This window comes from Hyperoodon ampullatus (assembly GCF_949752795.1).
Source record: "Hyperoodon ampullatus genome assembly, chromosome: 13".
Lineage (NCBI taxonomy): Eukaryota > Metazoa > Chordata > Mammalia > Artiodactyla > Ziphiidae > Hyperoodon > Hyperoodon ampullatus.
Window position 1 is genome coordinate 10,291,179 of NC_136926.1, and position 12,359 is coordinate 10,303,537.

Genomic DNA, 12,359 nt, shown 5'->3' on the forward strand with positions numbered 1-12,359 from the left:
GAACGCCACGCAACCTTAGAAAGCTATCTAGATTATATTGTTACATATTAAAGAATAAGTTGTTGAACAAAAATGTAGTGATTCCATTTATAGATGTATAGCCATAGAATATTCTGGAATGAATCACAAGATACCTTTAGCAGTAGGAGTGTCATAAAGCTTTTTTTCTTTCCTGCTCCCCTGTACTGTTAGAATTTTTTTTTTTTTACCATGGGTGTATATCTTACATATTCAAATTTATTTAAATATATTATGATTTATACACATTTTTGAAGAAGAATGTTAAGTAAATAATAATATCCATGATATACCACTAACGGAAAAATTTGACTCCCAAACAGTTTATATGATACAGATTTATTTTTAAAACATTCACAGAGAAGACTGGAAAGTATACACATCAAAATGTTTCGCTGTTTGGAAGATCGATGTTTTCTTTGTGCTTTCTGCTTTTCTGTTTTTCAAAATTTCTGCACTGAACTTGTGATTCTTCTGAAATTAGAAAAAATTTTAAACCTACAATAAATGTTATTTTTCTCCCAAAAGTACATGTACACCCAACTGCTAGGACATTGCACATAGCTCTAGTGTAGTAATGTGCGAAAATAATTTGGCCGTGAGTACAATATTTTGCCAGGCATCTGTGGTGAGGCTGCAAAGTGGATCAGCTGGCACAGTGACCCTGTAAGCCCTTTGTTAAAAATGGCACTTCCTCCACACATGGCTCCCAGAAGCACTTCATTTTTGGATCCTTTTATTTAATGTGAAAAATATTTCTGCTGCAGAAATTCATTGTCATCTCAAGTTTAAAGAGAAGATATTTTCTTCTCATGGAATGGAGTGCCGATATCTCCAAAGGGAAACAGCGCCCCACCCGAGTCCTTTATTCAACAGACATTTATAGGGCTCAGACTTATGCCCTGGGCATTGTTTTAGGAGTTTGGGTTCCAGGGGTAAAGGAGACATTCAAGGTTCCTGCTCTTAAGAAGATGACATCATATAGTTGGTAGACAGATGAACAGGATGGTAACAGAGAGTAAAAATGCCAGGGTGGTGAGGGAGAAAAACTAAATTAGTAGGGGTGGCTGATTTTGGATTGTGTGGTCACCCACATAGGAGGGCACATTTGAACCAAGAAATAAACTACAAGATGGAGTTACCCATCTGCTGTGCTGCTGATAGAGCCCAGCCAGAGGGAGTGGCAGGTACAAAGGCCCTGGGGCAGGAACAAACTTGGCTTATTTGAGAAAGAAAAAAGCCAATGTAGTTTTTTGTTTTGTTTTGTTTTGTTTTTTAACATCTTTATTGGAGTATAATTGCTTTACATGGTGTGTTAATTTCTGCTTTATAACAAAGTGAATCAGTTATACATATACATATATCCCCATATCTCTTCCCTCTTGCATCTCCCTCCCTCCCACCCTCCCTATCCCACCCCTCTAGGTGGTCACAAAGCGCCGAGCTGATCTCCCTGTGCTATGCAGCTGCTTCCCACTAGCTATCTATTTTACATTTGGTAGTGTATATATGTCCATGCCACTCTTTCACTTTGTCCCAGTTTACCCTTCCCCCTCCCCATATCCTCAAGTCCATTCTCTAGTAGGTCTGCATCTTTATTCCCATCTTGCCCCTAGGTTCTTCATGACCTTTTTTTCCCCTTAGATTCCATATATATGTGTTAGCATATGGTATTTGTTTTTCTCTTTCTGACTTCACTCTGTATGACAGACTCTAGGTCCATCCACCTCTCTACAAATAACTCAATTTCGTTTCTTTTCATGGCTGAGTAATATTCCATTGTATAGATGTGCCACATCTTCTTTATCCATTCATCTGTTGATGGACACTTAGGTTGCTTCCATGTCCTGGCTATTGTAAATAGAGCTGCAATGAACATTTTGGTACATGACTCTTTTTGAATTATGGTTTTCTCAGGGTAGATGCCCAGTAGTGGGATTGCTGGGTCATATGGTAGTTCTATTTGTAGGTTTTTAAGGAACTGTTCTCCATAGTGGCTGTATCAATTCACATTCCCACCAATAGGGCAAGACGGTTCCCTTTTCTCCACTCCCTCTCCAGCATTTATTGTTTGTAGATTTTTTTTTTTTACTTTATTTATTTATTTACGGCTGCATTGGGTCTTCGTTGCTGCGTGCGGGCTTTCTCTAGTTGCCGCGAGCAGGTGGCTACTCTTTGTTGTGGTACGCGGGCTTTTCATTGTGGTGGCTTCTCTAGTTGCGGAGCACGGGCTGCGCGGGCTTCAGTAGTTGTGGCTCGCGGGCTCTAGAGCTCAGGCTCAGTAGTTGTGGTGCCTGCACTTAGCTGCTCCGCGGCATGTGGGATCTTCTCAAAACAGGGCCCGAACCCGTGTCCCCTGCATTGGCAGGCGGACTCTTAACCACTGTGCCACCAGGGAAGTCCCTGTTTGTAGATTTTTTTGATGATGGCTATTCTGACCAGTGTGAGGTGATACCTCATTGTAGTTTTGATTTGCATTTCTCTAATGATTAGTGATGTCAAGCATTCTTTCATGTATTTGTTGGCAAGCTGTATACCTTCTTTGGAGAAATGTCTATTTAGATCTTCTGCCCATTTTTGGATTGGGTTGTTTGCTTTTTGGATACGGAGCCGCATGAGCTGCTTGTAAATTTTGGAGATTAATCCTTTGTCAGTTGCTTCATTTGCAAATATTTTCTCCCATCCTGAAGATTGTCTTTTCGTCTTGTTTATGGTTTACTTTGCTGTGCAAAAGCTTTGAAGTTTCATTAGGGCCCATTTGTTTATTTTTGTTTTTATTTCCATTTCTCTAGGAGGTGGGTCAAAAAGGATCTTGCTGTGATTTATGTCATAGAGTGTTCTGCCTATGTTTTCCTCTAAGAGTTTGATAGTATCTGGCCTTACATTTAGATCTTTAATCCATTTTGAGTTTATTTTTGTGTATGGTGTTAGGGAGTGTTCTAATTTCACTCTTTTACATGTAGCTGTCCAGTTTTCCCAGCACCACTTATTGAAGAGGCTGTCTTTTCTCCATTGTATATTCTTGCCTCCTTTTTCAAAAATAAGGTGACCATAGGTGTGTGGGTTTATCTCTGGGCTTTCTATCCTGTTCTATTGATCTATATTTCTCTTTCTGTGCCAGTACCATACTGTCTTGATTACTGTAGCTTTGTAGTGTAGTCTGAAGTCCAGGAGCCTGCTTCCTCCAGCTCCATTTTTCTTTCTCAAGATTGCTTTGGCTATTTGGGGTCTTTTGTGTTTCCATACAAATTGTGAAATTTTTTGTTCTAATTCTGTGAAAAATGCCATTGGTAGTTTGATAGGGATTGCACTGAATCTGTAGATTGCTTTGGGTAGTATAGTCATTTTCACAATGTTGATTCTTCCAAGCCAAGAACATGGTATACCTCTCCATCTGTTTGTACCATCTTTAATTTCTTTCATCAGTGTGTTATAGTTTTTTGCATACAGGTCTTTCGTCTCCTTAGGTAGGTTTATTCCTAGGTATTTTATTCTTTTTGTTACAATGGTGAATGGGAGCATTTCCTTAATTTCTCTTTCAGATTTTTCATCATTAGTGTATAGGAATGCAAGAGATTTCTCTGTGTTAATTTTGTATCTTGCTCCTTTTCCAAATTCATTGATTAGGTCTAGTAGTTTTCTGGTGGCATCTTTAGGATTCTCTATGTATAGTATCATGTCATCTGCAAACAGTGACAGCTTTACTTCTTCTTTTCTGATTTGGATTCCTTTTATTTCTTTTTCTTCTCTGATTGCTGTGGCTAAAGCTTCCAAAACTATGTTGAATAATAGTGGTGAGAGTGGGCAACCTTGTCTTGTTCCTGATCTTAGAGGAAATGGTTTCAGTTTTTCACCATTGAGAATGATGTTGGCTGTGGGTTTGTCATATATGGCCTCTATTATGTTGAGGTAAGTTCCCTCTAAGCCTACTTTCTGCAGGGTTTTTATCATAAATGGGTGCTGAATTTTGTTGAAAGCTTTTTCTGCATCTATTGGGATGATCATATGGTTTTTCTCCTTCAATTTGTTAATATGGTTTATCACATTGATTGATTTGCATATATTGAAGAATCCTTGCATTCCTGGGATAAACCCCACTTGATTATGGTGTATGATCCTTTTAGTGTACTGTTGGATTCTGTTTGCTAGTATTTTGCTGAGGATTTTTGCATCTATATTCATCAGTGATATTGGCCTGTAGTTTTCTTTCTTTGTGACATCTTTGTCTGGTTTTGGTATCAGAGTGATGGTGGCCCCGTAGAAGGAGTTTGGGAGTGTTCCCCCCTCTGTTATATTTTGGAAGAATTTGAGAAGGATAGGTGTTAGCTCTTCTCTAAATGTTTGATAGAATTCGCCTGTGAAGCCATCTGGTCCTGGGCTTTTGTATGTCGGAAGATTTTTAATCACAGTCTCAATTTCAGTGCTTGTGATTGGTCTGTTCATATTTTCTATTTCTTCCTGGTTCAGTCTCGGAAGGTTGTGCTTTTCTAAGAATTTGTCAATTTCTTCCAGGTTGTCCATTTTATTGGCATATAGTTGCTTGTAGTAATCTCTCATGATCCTTTGTATTTCTGCAGTGTCAGTTATTACTTCTCCGTTTTCATTTCTAATCTATGCCAGTGTGGTTTTTGAGAGATAAGTCAGTGAGGAGTAATGGAGCGGATGAGGTGGCGAAGGTGGACAGTGTCCAAGCAGGGTCTTGTAATTTGTTGATGAAGAGGTTGCATTTTATTCTAAGTTAAAAACCAACAATAGTATAATAGCTGACACATACATATTTTGTACCTACTATGTGCAGGTACTGTTCTGAGCATTTTACAAGTATTATTTAGTCATTACAACAACCCTGTGAAGCAGGGATTATGATGATCCTCACTTTTTCCAAGAAGAAAACAGAGTCACAGAGAACTTAAATAATTCACCTCAGGTTACACAGGTAATAAGTGGCTGAGCTGGAATTTGAACTCTGGATGGACTCCTACCTCTATGTACTGTCCAAGGAACCAGCTATATGAACCCTACAACTAATGTGACCAGCAATGAAAAGCTTGTTCCAAACAATCCAATCTTTGCAACTGTGAGATCATCACAATAATTCCTGTAAACAGTCAGAAAAATCACTTGTATAGCAAAAACATATCAGATACATTTTACATGCCAAGTATTGTGTGGATTGTGTTTTTTATACGTTTCTATCATTTTGTCTCCTCAAAGCCAGCATCTTGAAAAAAAATCTGATAAACTTATTTTTTTTAATTTATTTGTTTTATTTATTTTTGGCTGCACTGGGTCTTCATTGCTGCCCACAGGCTTCCTCTAGTCGTGGTGAGCGAGGGCTACCCTTTGTTGGTGTGTGGGCTTCTCATTGCAGTGGCTTCTCTTGTTGCAGAGCATGGGCTCTAGGCGTGTGGGCTTCAGTAGTTGTGGCTTACAGGCTCTAGAGTGCAGGCTCAGTAGTTGTGGTGCACCGGTTCAGTTGCTCCGAGGCATGTGGGATCTTCCTGGACCAGGGCTCGAACCCATGTCCCCTGCATTGGCGGGCAGATTCTTAACCACTGCGCCACCAGGGAAGTCCCTGATAAACTTACTTTGAACTTAACCTTATAGGGTTGTGACTCCCTGCTTTAGAATTCCACATCTCAGCCCCATTCTCAGCCATCACTTAATAACAGTGATAGTGAGCCAGATAACCAGGGAGCCAACCCTTTTATACCAAGAATAGAAAACAATAGAAATAATCTCTTAAATCAGTACAGCTTTTAACAGTTCTCCGGAGGCTTCCCTATCTGCTATTTAACTTGATCAACTCAACAATCCCTCAAAGTGAAGGTGATGCTCTCCTCTACTCTTTTCCAGTTGGATGTGCACATGTGACTTGCTTTGGACAACGAATTGTGAGCAGAAATGACAGCACATCTCAGTGGGGCTTTGAAGAGCCAGTTCATGCTTCACCACACCTTTTCCCTTGGTCATGACCACTAATGGCTTCAAGGAGATGGCTGCTCCATCAGCCTGAATCCCAGGGTGACTATGATGAACAGATCCTCTTGTCAACAGAAGATGGGCATTTAGTGTGAGCAGGAAATAAACCTTTGCTGTGTTAAACCTTTGTTGTGTTAAGCCACTGGGATTTTGAGTTTGTTGCCTTGTTATAACCTAGCCCAGTGGTTCTTGAACTTGAGCATGCATCCTCCTTTAGATTTCCTGATTCAGTACCTCTGGAGTGGAGCCCGATAATTTGCATTTCTAACAAGTTCCCAGGTGGTACTGCTGCTGCTGCTCGTGCAGGGACCACACTTTGGGAATCATTGCCTTGCCTCTCCTTACCAATTCCATATTATCCCAGGGAAACCAAAGCCCAGGGAAAGCTCATTCATTCCTTCATGGACTCAGGGAATATTTACTAAACCTGCTATAAGCAAGGCACTATCCTAGGTTCTGCCTAATCAGTGACAAACAAAGCAGATACAATCCTTGCCCTCTTGTCTCATTAACTAGTGATTTGCTCGAGGTTACCCAGCTAGTGGTGGAGCTAGCAGTTGTATCTGTGTCTTCTTACTCAAAATCCAGTACGTATTCCATCATGCAATAAGCAACTTTGACAAACACATTGGTTGCTGTTTATTACCCCCTTCAATATCTTCAAAGGAGGTAACTCTTAGTTAGGGGTAATTCTCAGACTCTTTCTTTGTGGAAAAAAAATTCCACTAAATTCCACTGTTTAAACTCCTCAGTTTGAGGTACTTTGTTATGGCAGCCTTCGGAAACTAACACAGTATTCTATTTGGAAGAGCTTGATGAGGAAAATGAGGTGACAGCTGATCATCATATGAATGGAAATGAAATATTCAGTGCTGGGCATGCAGTAGGCACTCAATAAATGTTTGTTGAACTAAACTGAACCAAACGCTAATAAAGGGGAAAGAAAGTTTTTCTTAGCATAGCTTCTTGATTTATTTTCTTTAGACTCTGGGCATGTGGGCATCTGCTAATTTGCATACTTACGGTATTTGATTCTACCCATGGAACTGTGGAAGGGTCAGTATTCATTTCTGGACAATTCTAATAACTCCTTAAAAATCAGTCACTAGGGCTTCCCTGGTGGCGCAGTGGTTGGGAGTCTGCCTGCCGATGCAGGGGACACGGGTTCGTGCCCCGGTCCGGGAAGATCCCACATGCCACGGAGCGGCTGGGCCCGTGAGCCATGGCCGCTGAGCCTGCGCGTCCAGAGCCTGTGCTCCGCAACGGAAGAGGCTACAACAGTGAGAGGCCCGCGTACCGCAAAAAGAAAAAAAAAAAATCAGTCACTAATGAGGTCCCTGCACTGTGTCACTATAAGGCGTGTCCTGCTGGGTTTTTGGGGGTTTTTGTCCTGCTCATTTAAACTAGATTTATAATTTTAAAATACTCCTGGTCTTTTCTTTCTTTCTTTTTTTTGGGGTGCGTGGGGGGACTGCTCCCTCAGACCTCCAGTTCTATTTTTAGGTGTCCAGGCAGGTGGATAACATGCGTTTTACAAAGGTTATTTAAGAGCTCTGCTCAGCATCAAATGTGACCACTGTCGCTAGTGCTTGTCTTGTTAAGCTGTAGCTGAGACAATAACCACAGTATGCCTCAATTTGCCTTATCCTTAAAATGGAGCTCACGCATCCTTTTCATAAGTCAGCAGCAGTAAGAGAATAAAGTGAATTACGTGATCAACTCTCATAAGCTCAGTTGCTCCTCTGGTCACTTTTGGAAGTCCCAAATCATTTCTGAATCCTGCAGGTTGAGCCTTTGGATCAACATCACACAGAGGAGAGTTGTGTTTATCGGTGGCCAGAGATGCAAAATAAATGATCTTCTGAGCTTTATGTCGGTTGTAAGAGCCCAGAATGAGCCCCAAGACACTTGCTCTGTTTGTTCTTGCCTACTTCTTCACACTTAGAGACCCAGAGTATAGGAATGATTTTCAAAGACAAACTAAATCACAGTGAAAATTTCTATTCAATTGCTTTTCTTGCTTACGTAGAACACTCTAAAAAGTTCCATTGGAGGACTCAGACATATGGTTTCTATAACTGAAGGGGCTCAAAGAGGATCTGTGAATACCCCTTAAAGTGCCAAGAGAGCCTGCAGAGCTTGCTTTGGGAGTTGGGTCCTCTTCAATGGCACATGGCCTGAAGTTCCTCCATCTGTTACCGCCTAAAGAAGTAGCAGGTTATTCTTATAAGAGATAGTCGTCAGTGAGGATGCTTTTGATTGCAGCCTAACTCCAGATGGCTTAAAAAATACAGGGAATTTATAATCTGTTTGCTCACATAACTGAAAGTGTATATGTAGGTCTCCCTTCAGGTAAGGCTTGATCCAGTGGCTTACAGAATGTCACCAAGAAAGTCATGTCTTTCTTTCTACCTCTCCATTCTAACTCCTTTAGTGTTGGCATCATCTCCAGAGTCTTCCCAGTGGTCCTATGGCTGCTCTGGATCCTGCTACTTTTACTACATCTCATATCTTCATGCCACACCATTCAGGGGAGGAAAAAACAGATCTTCTGGTATCTCTTACACGAATCCTGTTGTAGGGCTAGCCAACTGGAGGATGAGAGGTCACATGGAGGAGAACTGAGGTTCCTCAGATGACAGTCAGCACCGACTACCAAATATTGAGTGAGACCATCTTGGATCTTCTAGCCCAGCCCAGCCAACTTTCTAGCTGAAGGTAGCCACGTGGATGAACCCAGGTGAGACCAGCAGATCTGTCCAGATGACTAACCCACAGAATAATTATAAGAAATTATAAATCAGTGTTGTTTTATTTATTTATGGCTGTGTTGGCTCTTCATTTCTGTGCGAGGGCTTTCTCTAGTTGCGGCAAGTGGGGGCCACTCCTCATCGTGGTGTGCAGGCCTCTGACTATCGCGGCCTTTCTTGTTGCAGAGCACAGGCTCCAGACGCGCAGGCTCAGTAATTGTGGCTCACGGGGCTAGTTGCTCCGCGGCATGTGGGATCTTCCCAGACCAGGGCTCGAACCCGTGTCCCCTGCATTGGCAGGCAGATTCTCAACCACTGCGCCACCAGGGAAGCCCGTAAATCAGTGTTGTTTTAAACCTCTAAGGTTGGGGTTGTTTGTTGCAGAGCAATAGAGAACTGAAAGGCGCGCCCACCCCCTGGAGCTGGAGAGGAGGGATCTGTCAGGAGGGGCCTCCAGGAACCCCTTTGTCTTCCTCAATGTAAGGGCTGCATCCTAGATTTTCTGCCTCACCAAACGCCTACAGTCAGGGAGAAGTAGTTCTTCAAAATGCAAGCAGGGTGCTGTTTGGAAGCAAGAAATATATACCTGGTAGTAAAAAACCAACAAATATCCATTTTATTTTTCTTTGTGCTTCTTGTAAGCAGAGCTGTATAAATACTCAAAATACCTATTACATGTTGTCTCAAACACATACTCTGGAATAAATTCCATCAGGATGGGCTGATCTGAATTAAATAGACAGAGACTACAGCCTGTGCCATCTGCAATCCTTTATTTCTTCTCTCGGCCCAATTTGAGAACGAATGCATACACACCGAACCACAAGAGAACTACTGATTTAGAACAAATTAAATAAAGCAATGTGTAGGATGTCAAGGCTGAGAGCTCCGAGACAGGACCCACACACCTTCTCTGAGTAAGGAAGACAGGACTGACCATGTGTTCAAGCACTAAATACCCCGAGGTCAGAAGCAGGGTTGGAACTACTTCTGTTTATTAAGTAAACTCTAATACAGTGACTCTCATCCAGGGCGGTTTTGCCTCCCAGGGACTCTTGGCAATGTCTGGAGACAACTTTAACAATCAAAACTGGGGCTCGTGGAGGGCATGCTAGTGGCATCTAGTGGGTGGAGGCCAGGGATGTGTTCAACATCCCACAATGCACAGGACACCCTCCCTCCAACACAACAAAGAATTACCTGGCCAAAAATATCAATAGTGCTGAGGTTTTGTTTTGTTTTGTTATTATTATTATTATTATTATTATTATTATTATTTTTTGGCTGTGCCGCGTGGCTTGTGGGATCTTAGTCCCCCGACCAGGGATCGAACCTGGGCCTGGCAGTGAAAGCTTTGAGTCCTAACCACTGGACCACCAGGGAATTCCCAATAGTGCTGAGGTTGAGAAACCCTGATTTAAGAATTGCTAGATAGTCCAGGAGTTGAAAGCACATCCCTGGGTCTGAGAATAGTCATAAATATCAACAAAGCCCTGTTATTTAACACAGAACAATCTGACATATTACCACCCTCTAAAGCCTTACTGCTCACCAGCAATCTCACTCCTAGGTATTTACCCAAGAGAAATGAAAACATACCTCCACACAAAGACCTCCTGCCCGACCCCGGGCTGGTGGGGACTCCCCCAGGCCCCCTCCCACTGTGGCCCACAACCAAGGAGCATGGGTGGCAGAAGTGGACAGTCCCAAGTGCCTGGGATGGACAGAGAGCACTGCCCCGCCGCCTACAGCATGAATGTCTCCAACTCCACGATGACACACCGTATGTGATGCCACCCGCATCTTGAGGCTTCCTCCCCCTGGGGATTCTGGGGCTCACACCCACACTCAGATTCTGCCTGCAGCTAGCAGGCAGATGCAGCCTGAGTGCTAGGACCCCTCTCTGGGGGCTGCAGGAGCGTCTGCCCAGGAGAATGTTCTTACACATGAATGTTCAGAGCAGCATTATTCATAAGAGCCAAAACATGGAGCCAAAACAACCCCAAACTAGTGAATGCATAAACAAAATGTGGTCTGTTCATACTACTTAGCAATACAAAGAAATGGGAGTAATGACACCTGCTACAACATGGATGAACCCCCAAATCATTATGTCCCCTGACAGAAGTCAGGCACAAAAGACCATGTATTGTAAGATTCCATTTATGGGAAATGCCCAGAAAAGGCAAATTATAAAACCAGAAAGTAGATTAGTGGTTGCCTGGGATGGGGGTAGAAATGGGGATTAATTGTAAATGGGGATGGGACTTCCCTGGTGGCGCAGTGATTAAGAATCCACCTGACAATGCAGGGGACATGGGTTCGAACCCTGGTCCGGGAAGATCCCACATGCCGTGGAGCAACTAAGCCCGTGGGCCACAACTACTGAGCCTGCACTCTAGAACCCGCGAGCCACAACCACTGAGCCCACACGCCGCAACTACTGAAGCCCGCGTGCCTAGAGCCGGTGCTCTGCAAGAACAGAAGCCACCACAATGAGAAGCCCACACACCACAAGGATGAGTAGCCCCTGCTCGCTGCAACTAGAGGAAGCCTGCCCGCAGCAATGAAGACCCAACGCAGCCAAAAATAAAATAAATAAATAAATTTTAAAAAATTGTAAATGGGCATGAATGACATTGTTGGGGTGACGAAACCGTTCCAAAATTGGGTTAAAATGATGGTTGCACAACTTGATAAACTTACCAAGAAGTATTACACCTCACACTTAAAACAGGTGAATTTTATGATCTGTAATCACACCTCAATAAAACCTTGCTCTTCACAGTGTGTCCATGGACAGCAGTATCAGCATTCCCTGAGAGCTCCTTAGAAAAGCAAAATCTTAGGTCTCAGGCCAGACCTGCTGATTCAGAATCTACATTTTTAAGACTCCAAGATGATTCATATGCACATTAAAGTTTGAGAAGCACTGTTTTTACACTGGGACTTGGCCAAAATGTGCAGAACCCAAACCTATCCAAGCATAACTTTTGGCAAAACAAAACAAAACTCCAGTCCATATACTAATAATAGGACCCAGGAATATTGCTGCTGATCCCACCAATATGTAGAAAGACAGCATCTCTGATGCAGTTTAAACTTAGATTAAAGAAGGTTGGCCATTGCGTTTATACCTGGAAAATAGCAACTACTAACGCATATAGAACATTTTCAATGTACAGGCACTATGCTGCATTTACATAGCATTTCGTTTTCTCTTTACAACGGTCCTGTGAGGTAGGTGCTATATATTAGCTCCATTTTACAGATGATGAAACTGAGGCACTGAGAGATGAATTGACTCATTCAGAGCCACACAGCTTGTAAGAGCCCCCTGTTGCAGAACCCTGGGCAAAGGGAGGGGAAATCATTCACGTGGACTGCAGCACTGGAATTTTCCTTCAGGGGGCACAATTCACATTGCATTCCACGTGCACATGCTCTCCCAATTTGTGCTTTTTTACTCATTAGTCTGTACTGACTCCAACTACCCCTTCTGGATGCACTAATTAGGCCAACAGAACATTTGAGAGATGGAGGATACAGAATAATGACTTAGCCCTGGAAGTGACCTGACTTAGCAGAATAGTGTGACGTTAGCTGTCA